At 42.4% G+C, this 12,146-nt stretch overlaps 1 protein-coding gene across 1 annotated transcript in view; it reads left to right on the plus strand.

The window, feature by feature from the left end:
- Nucleotides 1-12,146, plus strand: part of ctdp1 (CTD (carboxy-terminal domain, RNA polymerase II, polypeptide A) phosphatase, subunit 1) — a 69,421-nt gene that overhangs the window by 44,202 nt on the left and 13,073 nt on the right. The window lies entirely within an intron of this gene.

A 12,146-nucleotide genomic window follows, 5' to 3' on the forward strand; every position in this document is an offset into this window, starting at 1 on the left:
AACTGCAGGGCAGCCTGTTTTACCATCTCAGTAGTTCCAGCAGATTCAAGTAGTCTGTGTTTCTCCTTGAGTAGAAGCTATGAGGCCCACAGGTTTAAATGTAAGTAATGTTTTCAGGAACATAAGTTATCGTTTAGTTATAGAAATGCGCTGTGAATGGCAATGGCACGCAAGTAATTTTAACCAATTGTTCGTCTCTGGCTGACAGCAGTATTTTATGTCAGTTGTTAATCGAAATCAGTCACGCCTGCCGTCTCCTCCAGATGTTTCACACTGAAATGTAGAAACCTGCCAGTGGGCTCAGGCTGTCATTTACATTTGACGTGTGTATTGTTAGGACAGGGTGTTGACAGCAGAGGGTCTGTCAGTGCGGAATACGGAGAAAGGGCTCTATGATTCTGGTGCTTTGTGTGAAACTGTTGGCCAGGGTGCCGTGTGGCTAGACTGTGTTGCCGTTCGGCTTCTCTGGTGCAGCCTGCTCACAAGGGCACGTGCTTATGGCTCCACAAGTGTCTCAGCCCCAGGAACAGACTGAAGGTAGCTCATTAGTCCGATTTTATTCTAAGTGGATTCACCAGTGTTCACCAGTTCATTTATCAAGCTCTTGATTTCAGGCAGTGACACAGTTGTTTCCTAGGAGACTTGGTTTCACATGTATTAATTAAGGTCCTGGGGAAGAGAAGATCTTTGTTTTGATTAGGTGTTCACTACAAGAGCAGCATTTAACCTGTTCTAGGGAGGAGACCTCTCTAATTAAAACTTAGCTGAATGTAGACAAATGTTTAGGAAAAAGGTACTTGACCTTTTTAATTACATAATAGTTGGGTTTCCCTGCTACATTATACTATGTGTACAGGTCAGAAATGGATAATTCACGTCCCAACAGTAAAAATCCAGACCAAGATTTTATTTCAACCAAACCAGTTGACTACTGAACTGGTTGGTTGAAGCAAAGTCTTATTCTAGATTTTTACTTTCTGGACCTGAACTATCCACCCGTGCTGCAGGTTGATGTATTTTGGTTTAACTTTAAATTAACATTTTTTAATGTAATAAATAAATGATAATAAATGAACATTTATTATTTGGCAAATTATTTGTTCTTGTATTTGATGTCACTGTGGCCATTGGCTTCTTTCAGAGTATTTCCTTTTTAAATATTTTTCGTCGGCAGATTTGTTGATGTCGTAACACCACAAGGAAGTAATTGCTAATTAATTTATTGCTAATTAATTTATTTTGCAAAAGACCATAATTCCTTGCAAAGATGGCTAGTACCATAATGTTAGATTGCTTAAGCAAATTAAATATCTTGATACAAGTCAGGCTACTGCAAGAGTTCAATTAAGGCTCTTTGATTGGGACAGGCTTGCTGCATAATTTTATATCTGAGAAAGAGCAGATTATGGCCCAGAATCCTTTGCACTGTGTGGAGCAGTATCCCTACGTTCCCTGCGGTCTTGCTACGCTTTATCACACTTTCATAACCATGGAACAATGTAATCCACCAGAGCAATCTGGACACCTTGTCTTGCGGTCTGCATCTCCAGCTTAGGAAACACGCACTGCCTTGACCACTGTGACTGCAGTGGCTGTCTGCCAGTGTGCTCTGCAGTGAAAGCTTTCCACAAGGAGGGGGAACCGCTGAAAAGATGGTAAAGGCCTCTTACTGGGAGAGAACCGTTTCGTAACTGGGAACAGATTTGGGATGCCATGGCAGGATCGCCGGGAATGTCTTCATGTCTTCATCTGGGTGTTAAGTGCCAATACCTTGGTACCCATGTGGGATGAGTGCTCCCAGGTGGCCGGTGTGACAGGGGTGTTCCGTACCATGTTTGTTTGCTGGGGTTTGTTGTTTATTAGGTTTTTGCCAAAAATATTGGGTTTAAACCATTAAGCGCCGATTAAACACCTGAATACATCCCCCTAGAGAGTCATTAGTGTGTAAGACCCCTGCCCTTGGCCCAACAATGTCCACTTTAAGCCTTACCCAGCCCTAACCTTTATGTAATCATTTCATAAAATGCCAATGAAACCAAAATTTAGTCCTAAACAAAATTCTTGTATATGACACATTTTTATTCATAGTAAAAGAAGAAAACTGCATAGAAATTGATTAAAGAAAAACTCAAGTTTTCTCTCTCAAAAATGTAAAGTGAAACCCAACTGGCTTGTGCTTATTTTTATACCTGGTTCAGTCTGTGGCAATGAATTTCAATGGCAGTGAACTTTTCAAACCCATTAAAAGAAAAAGCAACTATTTCTTTTCATTCCAGAAAAGCACTTCACTGTTTGTGGTGTTCTTACGGGTCATTATCGCTCCACATGGCTTCTTTTGCAACCTTAGCAAAATGTCGGCATGTTTTTTTCCTACTTAATGCCGACTGTGACAGACGTAAGACCAAAACAGTTTACAGACTTCTCAAACAAAATGATGGTTTGTACATGTTAGATGGATGCATGGTTTACCTGCTTGAAGCTGGTCGGATGAACATTATCTAGTTCACAACTACAGTCAGCACTAACTGAAGATAGTTGATAGAGATGAAGGAAAAAATAGATTATGAATCGCGATTCTTTTGTGTGGCGATTCATGTACACTAACTCCAAAATAGATGTTTTTATTCATTTTTAATTTATATATGTTTGGATTTGAGGTGGAGGAACATTGCAGTTCCTCTGAAATCCTGCTGGTGGCGCTCTCAACTATTCCCGCATTGACAGGTAGCAGAGCATCCCCAGTAATAAAAGCTAATTATTTTCTAACTATGTTTAGCAATAACAGGAATGGTGGACGACAGCAGAGATTCATGCTGCTACTCCACAGTTTAAATCCAATGTACCGTAAAGAGGAATCCAACATGAGGCATTCTATATACAAACTTTATCCTCAGGAAGTTAAGCATAGTGGTAATATGAGGAATTTATGAACACATATATGACCCATCGCCACGAAATGAGTCTTAAGTCTGGTAGAGCTGCACCCATAAGACTCATTTTGTGGTGATGGGTCACATATTTGCTAGACATCATCCTGAGATAGACAAGGCAGCGAATAAGCATAAAAGCTTTTTAACCTCTGACTTTAAGTTAAAATTTATACAGTTGTATGTGAAGGTGCTTCGATTAGTTTAAATGCTGCATTCAGTTTTTTGAGGAGGAAAATCATTTAGGTTTATTCATCTTCAGCTGTGCAACTATTGAATTAAACTTTAATGGTTATGATTCAACTTCTTTATTTTTTTTTTTACATGGTTCAAGGTTTTATAATTCTAAAAAAATGTAGTATTGAATTGGGATATACAAAGAATCGCAGTACATATCGAATTGGCACCTAGGTATGATGATAATATTGCAGGTCGCTGTTGATTCCCATCCATAAAAGATACCATTCATCACTAGCCAACAACTTTGTCTCATTTTTTTTTTAGGTGACGACAGTTTCAGTACATTTTGTCAGTTTCTGACATCATATATATCATATATATCGTCTTGTTTTCATCAATGAAAAGTTGTAATTGACAGATAATTTTCACCATAGTTTATGTGAACAAAATGAAATTAAGACTGGTTCAGCCAGTGGGATGCCCCCATGAAGTGGTTGAGAGACGGCTGTCTGATATTTGTGGCAGGTATCATTGTTGTATAGAGAACGGGGAGAATGATGATTTTAGACACAACTTCTGTTCAGATTTCAGATGACAATGGATATGTCTCTTGGTGGTATCAGACTGTGCTTTGTGGAATATAGAGGGCCTGAATTTGTAGTACAATTTATTTTGGATGCAGTCGATTATGTAATGGTGAACCAAATAGGATTCTTTAAAGTGTCATGCTGCTGTTCATCACCCAGCTTTGGTAATGGGGATGGAAGCTCGTCCACAGCCAACATTGTGAGCTGCCTTTCAGCGTAGGAGCCAGATCACGGTTAAGTAGGGAAACCTTAATCTGACATCTCTGTGAGTTTCCTCATGGCCCCCATGAACATTTCCTATTAGGGTTATATTACTTTGTGGTTTTCAATCACCTGGTCATTAGCTACACGTCCCTTTGGATGTGCTGTCATGGATACAGCGTTGAAGGATGCTGACTATGAAGAAATTGTCCTCTGATAGCTTTAGGATTTTCCTCCACAACCACAAACTAGATCAAAACTTCTTTTTATGTGTGTATAAAACAAAATATACCTTTCCTGTTTCTTCCCCTCCCTGAATGACGTGTGTGGAACCAAGCAGTATATACAGTAGAGTCATTTTAATGTATCTGCAGCTATGCAGTTAACCGTAAAATGTATTATCGTATCTGTATGGAAAGCTTAATGAACTTTCAATTACCGCATTAAATGGGGAAGATCATTTTCCCCTAGTTTTGATATTCCAATATAGATTTTTTCTTCATGCATTAAAATGCGACCACTTTAATATTATCCCCATAAATCCCTCGTGAACCACAGCAATTAAAACATCAAAATGTATAAAAACGATCAGAGCTCCCCTGAAAATACATAAAGTTCTATAAGGAGATGCATATTAAATTTAAGTTCAAAAGATCGAAGTGTGTGAAGATTTTCCTGTTGGAATACAGATTTAATTCACTTATTTAGCTGTCGCATTTATGCAGTGCCTTGAGTCATTAGGGTTAAGTGCTTTACTAACCGTGGGATTTGACCCAGCGACCTTTCGATATCACAGGAGCCACATACTCTAGATCAGGAGCATCCCAGTCAGCTAGTTTTACGGGCACAATGTACAGGCAGTCCCCAGCTTAAAAATGTCTTAAAGACACCTCGTGCTTATGAATGGACTGCTAAAAAGCCTATTATATAAAAAAAATTGAGCTAAATACAGTGGTTTGTAACTTTGTGATGCTCATGAAAACATTGCATCATTGTAACCTGGAGGCTGCTGTATGCCAGTTCGCAGTTATCAAAAGGTCAGGAACAACCCACCCCTACCCTAGAAGACTTGAACTTCTACAGTACAGACTGCCAAACTGCTTACAAAGGAAAGTGATAGATTGCTACATCACATAATCGGGCCCCCTGATCGAAAAACAGTAGAAATGGCTTAGGCTTTGTCCAAAGTGTGAAGAAAAAGCAGCCAATGAGTGCAGAATATGTAGGACCACCTTGGAGACAGTATAATCAGCCAGGCCCTGGAGCAATTGGGGTTAAGGGCCTTGCTCAAAGCCCCAAAGGTCAGATCACTCTGCCGACCCAGGGATTTGAACCAACAACCTTCTGAGTCCCAACAAAAATTTTTCTTCAGTTAATGCTTTTTTGGTCAGTGCAAAGAATCCATATGTTATTTTATAATTTTAATGCCCCCCTAATGGGGGCAGCATGTGGTTAAGTGGGCTAAGCCTGTGTGCCTGTAATCAGAAGGTCCCTGGTTCAAACCCAGCTTCAGCACGTCAGCAGGTCCTTGAGCAAGGCCCTTAACCCCCAGCTTCCTGGGCGCCGCTACGGGTGGCTGCCCTTCACGAAAAAGAGCAAGTTGAGGGAGGCGTAAAGACAATATCCCCACGGGCATCAGTAAAGTATCAATAATGATAATTGTTGATAAATAATAATTATTATTATTTACAAGTTTTCTAAAATGTAGAGAATAGTACAAAAACCTTTCTGTGGGTAGGTGTGTCCAAACCTTTAACTGGTACTGCAGTTCTCTGTCTGTTCCATAGCTCTAATGTAAATAACACAGATGATAATGTCAGTGGTGGCCGGTTTCAGAAACGGAACATTTCTGCTGCTCAGTATGCAAACCTCGAGCAGGAGGAGACCTTAATGCAGACTGTTTTATGCTGAATAAAATACATATTTTTATTGTTGACAAAAAGGCATAAAATGGTAAGAATGTTTCATGTCGCTTTCTGGTCTGGTAGAGGCTCAGCACCGTGTTTTATGTGTTATTAACTTTTTAAATTTTTTTCTGACATCGCCATGGTAGCAGAATCCTCTCCAAATGGGAAGCGAAAGCCTTCTGGCTGCCTTCATTCATTCAAATTTCCGTGAATTGCCGGAGGAAGGAGAATAGGAGCCCTTAGCGTTAAGGGAACTTGCCTCCCCAGCTGCCATCGCCTGAGTAGCAATGTCAGGCCTGACCCCGGGTTACCTGCTTATGTGTCAGCAAACTTGTGCGTGGGGCGACCCGGCAGACCCACAGCATCAGTGCTGCGGATCATGGACTGAGAACTCGTGGTCCTTTCTGGTGTGAATTCCGCATTAGCGGCAGCAATTGTGCGAAAAGACGCGATAGCGTTTCTGAAGCGTAGCTTGTCAGAGCCGTGGGTTTGGAGAGGTGCCCACTGTCTCCCGCTACCCCCCCTCCCCCCCCCCCCCCCCCCCCGTCCGCTCCCAACAGTTTGGCCTCCTTCGTCCCACAGCCCAGCTGTTCTTTTCATTCCCCCCAATCCCTGCTCACCGTCACCATCCCAAGAAGAATGTATGACCCTTTCAGCCGCGTTTCCGCCACATCGTCGATCTTCCAGCGCGCGACAGCTGGGACGATGTCGGCTGGGAATAATCTGAGGACGCCGGGCGCCCGTCTCCCGGGTGATTATGGGTGACACTCCAGGATATTAGATCCCGTGGTTTCACCTTCCATCCCATAGTGCTACATCAGGATTCCCTCAGATCGCGAAGGCCAAACGGGCGTCGTCTCGGAACCCCGCTTTCACAGTGGATGGCGATATGAAAAATGACAGTCGGTTGTCATAGAAACCAAAAGGCTAAGTAGTTTTTAAAGGTTAGCAGAGCTTTATTTTGGAAACATTCATCCTAGACCCGCAGTTTTAAAATACATGAGAAATGCATGAATGCCCACTGAAATGCAGCACAGACGATCTTTGTTCTCGCAATATTCACTGACTTCTATTTCTTGCATCTCCTTTCTTTTAAAATCCACAGGGATAGAAACTTTTACTTTTTTTTACAGCATTCAAAAGACTGTTTCAGCTCTTTGTGTGACCTTGTCCATGCTCATGGGATTGTTGAAAAAGACTAGCGTAGGATTTAGAGGCTTTTTGGGACTTTAAGTGTGTCTTTTTCTGTTGACATTGAGCATTACAAAAGCCGGAGGATCAGCACCCTTACCCAGGAGGTCCTGGCATTCTGGGCACTGCATCAGTGCTGTCCATGCGGTGCACTCTGCTCTCTGATCTTGTTCAGCTTCTGCGACAATGAAATTTGAGACCACTTCTGTCACGTGACCCTGGAACGACACAATGACAGGACATGAAATAGCAGATAGTTACTTGCTATATGTGGCTGTATCATCTATATACTGTGCAAATATGACATACTATAAGAATTACATAATGTCACTGAAATATTCGTGTTTGAACCTTGGGTTAAAGTGGTACTTCTTTGATGGAGCCAATTTTAAGGGGTTCCCATTTTTCTGGAATTCAGCCTGTGTGCTTTATATAATCCTGCTTAAAAAAAATAACATGCCATCCTTTGAGAGAATGCAAATTGCAATTAAGAAATTATCTACAGGCAGGAAACTCTGAAGTAGAACTGTGATACGATCTGATTGGACCAGTTGCTCTCGGAGCTGAAGTTGGACTTTGTAGCTCAGCAGGAAGTTGGATGTCTGTAAGATCTCTATGGGGGGAGAGTAGGGAGCAGGAAAGGATGAGAGTCATTGAGCAGTTGTGTGCAAAGATATTAAAACAAATATTTAAGCTGCAAACAATATTGATAGAAATGGGGATTTCAAAAATCAGGGCAATGTGTACCTTGGGTGAGGGTCCAGGTGAGTTCAGAGAGCTTATGCAAGAGATGTGAATATGGCAGTTACTGTTGACCGTGCACATGGGTTTCTATGGCCTGATTCCCACTGCAGTTCCTCCCTTCCACCTCCTCAGAGGAAACATTCCAGCGAGTTTGGAAGACAACATCTTGAACCTGGCCATTTTGCTCTGTTTCTCAGTTCTGTTGCTGAGGTAACACACATCTTAAAAAAATCTACATGGCAGCGTTCTGCAAGCTCTTCTGTAAACACTTGAGATTTTGAAATAGTCCACCTTTAAATTATTTTGTCGTTTTGTGTATAAACTCAAGATGTTTATGAGTAATCAGCAGAGAACGATGGCAGAGACCCCAGTTGACCACCACCTTTGACTGCTGGGAAATTCTTGGCGAAAAAATGGTGGGAGTATCTGGACCACTTTTAGGGGGTTATTCACCACTGACCCCAGCTTTAATACTCGGATTTAATCTATGGCTTCACTTAGGGGTTTGCCCCCTTAAAGTCAAGAGCCAGGTCATGTTGAATAGGCAATAAATACTTTTAAACTCTGTCAGCTAGTCAGGCTCTGTGGAAGATAGAGGAGGAATTGTGTAAAATGGCATGAAAGCTCATTGTCAAGTGAGTGGTACATCTTTATCAGCTTAATGTGATCCTTGTCCATTACTGTCACTGCAACAGCAGGCCTTACAGTGTAAATCCCTGCCTTGTGCATGGATCGATGTGCCTTGCTCGGCTTTGTCTGGTGAAATCTCGGTCGCTCAGAGCCGTTATTGCTACAGCTGAGAGGCTCAGCGGGTTTGGGGAAGGAATGATTTTGCCAAGGGAATGCAGAGCAGTGACCGAGTGATGGGGAGTTAGGTGGTAGTTATGGTGCAGGTTTCGCCTGAGGCACCATCATACTGCTTCTGGCCAGAAAGGTTTTCCCAGCTGCCTGTTCAGTCATCTGACATTTTGACATCATTTAGAATTCCTTTCTAGAAGTATCTCTCTGTCCTACTTATACTACGATTTGTTTATTTTTGTTAATTGTGTTTTGGTCCAGGACAAACCCTAAACTGGATAATTACTCTTTGAAAAGATCTGAATACTATGGAGCATACGCCTTTAGTAATACGCCTTTAGTAATACGCCTTTAGTAATACGCCTTTAGTAATACGCCTTTAGTAACTCCTGCATACTGTATATACCACGTAATGAATAATATTACGTTTTGGTGTGGATGAAGCAAAACCTTCCTTTAATATATATGTGGGAGTTTTATATTGTAATAAAAATGATCGCCATGTTTTTGAATATTACCCAAAAGCGGTGACAAGTAGAATGGAAAATCCGTGCAGAACGTAAATTAATCAGTATTCACACGAACAGTATAATTACCCAGGATAGACAGGATTTGTAAAATCATTTATTAGGTGACATCGGCTCTTTTAATCTGAAGGGGCCGGTAGCATAGCAGGTTTTAGTTTAATATTGCCGATGTGAAACAGCTGGGCTGTGAGATTTTTCGAATGATATTTGGTATTGAGCACATTGTACTCGGCCTCAGAAACCCCTGGAAAAGCAGACGACTGCAGGTTTTGGCGCAGTGCTGCTGGAGAGGCTCCGACTTTTCAGGGCTAAACTGGCAACAGGTGTGAACAGGACCAACTGCAGAAAAATTATCCCAAAAGGATGCAGTCTACTTACAGGCAAAATGAAGTACTTCAGGGACCAAATGAGGCAGGCCCTACCAGGTGTCGTTATGGGTCTGACGTAACTGCATTTCAGTCCTGGTTATTTGTGCAAGACGAATTGTACCAAATTATCCCTACGCTGGAAAAGGATGGGGGGGTGGGTGAACTCAGGTAGCCCCCATAATTCCTGCCGCCTGCTCCCCATGCCTCAGATGGATGTTGGTCATGCCCAGTTGCCCCGCCCTCGTGCTGAAATGATGGAAATGAGCGAAGTTTGACGTTTAATAATAGGATGGGTAGAAGCTTTTTAATATTTCCCATCATGCTTATTTGTCAATTTTTCCAGTTGACTGCGATTCAGGCAGGATGCTCGTTATATAAATCATGGCTTCGGGTCATTGTCGTTCGTTGCGTTCCCGGTGCCGTCTTCCACGGCATGTTCTCGGAATCTAGCATGGAGTAAAGCCTCTGAAACTGCTTATATAAACACGTTTTATTTTCTTCATTCCGCTTTGCACGTCCTGCTGTTCCCTCGTCATCATTAACTAGCCAAACCCAATGAGGAATGAAGAGGACCTTTCAGTGGTGCTCTACACCGCTGTCAACAAAAAGAATCGCTTTATTCAGATGTGGGGGGGGGGGTTGTGTAATGCTAAGCTTAGAGTGCCGAGCTGTTGCCGTCACAGGAAGCGTCAGGGCCCAACAGCCTGGCCCACTGCATGCCGCGTGGAGTCTGGACTGTAACGATGGTCAGATCGGCTGCAGTTTCAGCAGTGTCTTGCCACCACACTACCCTCATTCATCTCTGAGGTGGTTTTCTCTTGCCATCGTGATGTGCAACTATGTGCTAGTTTTCCAGTCTTACAGTCATCAACATTTTTTCCTCCGTTCGTTTCCGCTGGCTGTCGCGCTCCCCTCCACCTGCTTCTGGCTCACCTGGACTCCTACCACTGCTGCTGATTTTCCCACCCCGCTCTCTGTTCCCTCCATCTTCCCCCCCCCCCCCCCCCCCCATTCCCTGCCATGCATTTCCTGTTATTGTAGAACATTAACGGGTGGTGATGAAGGTAATCAAACAAATATGGAATTTAAATATTTAATTGCATTATTACATGCTGTAAAACTTCAGTGTCAGGTTTCAATTAATCTCATTTATGATATCCATGTAAACAGCGGTGGAGCTTTGAATTCAATCATTTTTTAATGTTATTTGTTTTCAGCATGCGGAGAGCTAATGGATAGGCGTGTTGTATTATGAACCACTGATTTTAATGATCTTGTTCGATTTAAGGGTTTTCAGTTTCAGGAACACATTTTTCAACGTCTTTTTAAAGAGAGGATTCTGGAGGCTTTGTGAGACTTTGGTGTTGATGCTAATCAGTGTGTGATGATCTCCTCCCTGTTCTTTTCTCCCGTCTGTGGCTGGTAATAACTTGCCGATGAGCTGCTCTTAGAAAAGAGACACCAAAGAGTCTGGTGGTAACATCCTAGACTGAAAGGAGGAGCTTGTCCCTGCATTGATGGACTTTAGCCGCGAGCGATTTGCTTTAACTGCGATCACATTTACACAGCTGGATTGTGACGTTAGAAACCTCTTCAGACATTTTGATCCGGTTTATTGTCGCTAATCTAGTTAGTTGGTTCTTATTTACATATCGGTATCTGCAGTTATGTAACGCATCACATTGCGGGTGCTTGTGGAAATTCAACCCGTAAGACATACTGGGTGAAGCACAAAGAATCTGTCAGAGTCGCTGCTGGGCCCAGCCAGCCCACTCACGCTCTGAAGAAACCTTCCGCTGCTTTTTCTCTACGGTTTTGTCGCGTTGCGGTTCTGTGCTTTCAAACACCGAGCGATGGTGGAGCGAGCCCCACCTTCCCCCAGATCTGTGAGCTTTTTAGCTACTGGCAGCTCGAGCCCGGAGCCTCCGGAAGGTTCTGGTAGCTGGCACATGCTACCTTATGTACAGGGAATTAAAGTGTGAGAATTTCTTTGGAGTGATATGAAGGGAGAAAAGAACAAATCTGTTTTGGAAAAATGAATTTCCTCAAAGGATTCCCTGTGTTGTATAACCGCTCAAAGCTACAGCTGATTTGCCCTGCAGTTTTCATTTCTTTTTAGTAATTATACTCTGTACAATCAGTGGGTGCGCAGTTTTTTTTAAATTCCTCTTTACTAAAGACTTGTCAATCCCTGTAGGAGTCTCATGGAGCAGCTGTGATTTAACCCTGTGCATTTCCAGCCCTTTGTAGGAATTTTTTAAATGTTCTGGTATACATGATCACTATAAAAACCGTTATATCATCCTTTGTCATCACAGACCCTGATGATAAGCTTCCCTCGTGCTTTTGATTTTCGATAAATCGCCAACGTAGAGAGCTTACGTTTTGGGAAATATTAAGCATGTATTTGGAATACTGTTTTTGCCTATTAAAAAAATACATCTACCTATCTTCTGCTTGATATAGTGCCCTCCTGCTATTCACCGTAGCTGGCCATGATAACGGAGGTTTCCATTATGGGGGGGGGGGGCACTGTCTGTGACGATTTGACCACTGGCTTTTCTGAAAATCAGACACATGCTTTTTTTCATACGTATGACTGCAGCTAATGCTTTTTTTGAAATACCTTTCTCCCGGCTTGTTTGAAATTATGTGGGGGGGTGCAGTGGACCTTGGCTTTTGTTACTGATGGATTTTGACTCTCTGGGGAAACATA

Source organism: Brienomyrus brachyistius, chromosome 23, assembly GCF_023856365.1.
Source record: "Brienomyrus brachyistius isolate T26 chromosome 23, BBRACH_0.4, whole genome shotgun sequence".
Taxonomy (NCBI): Eukaryota; Metazoa; Chordata; class Actinopteri; order Osteoglossiformes; family Mormyridae; genus Brienomyrus; species Brienomyrus brachyistius.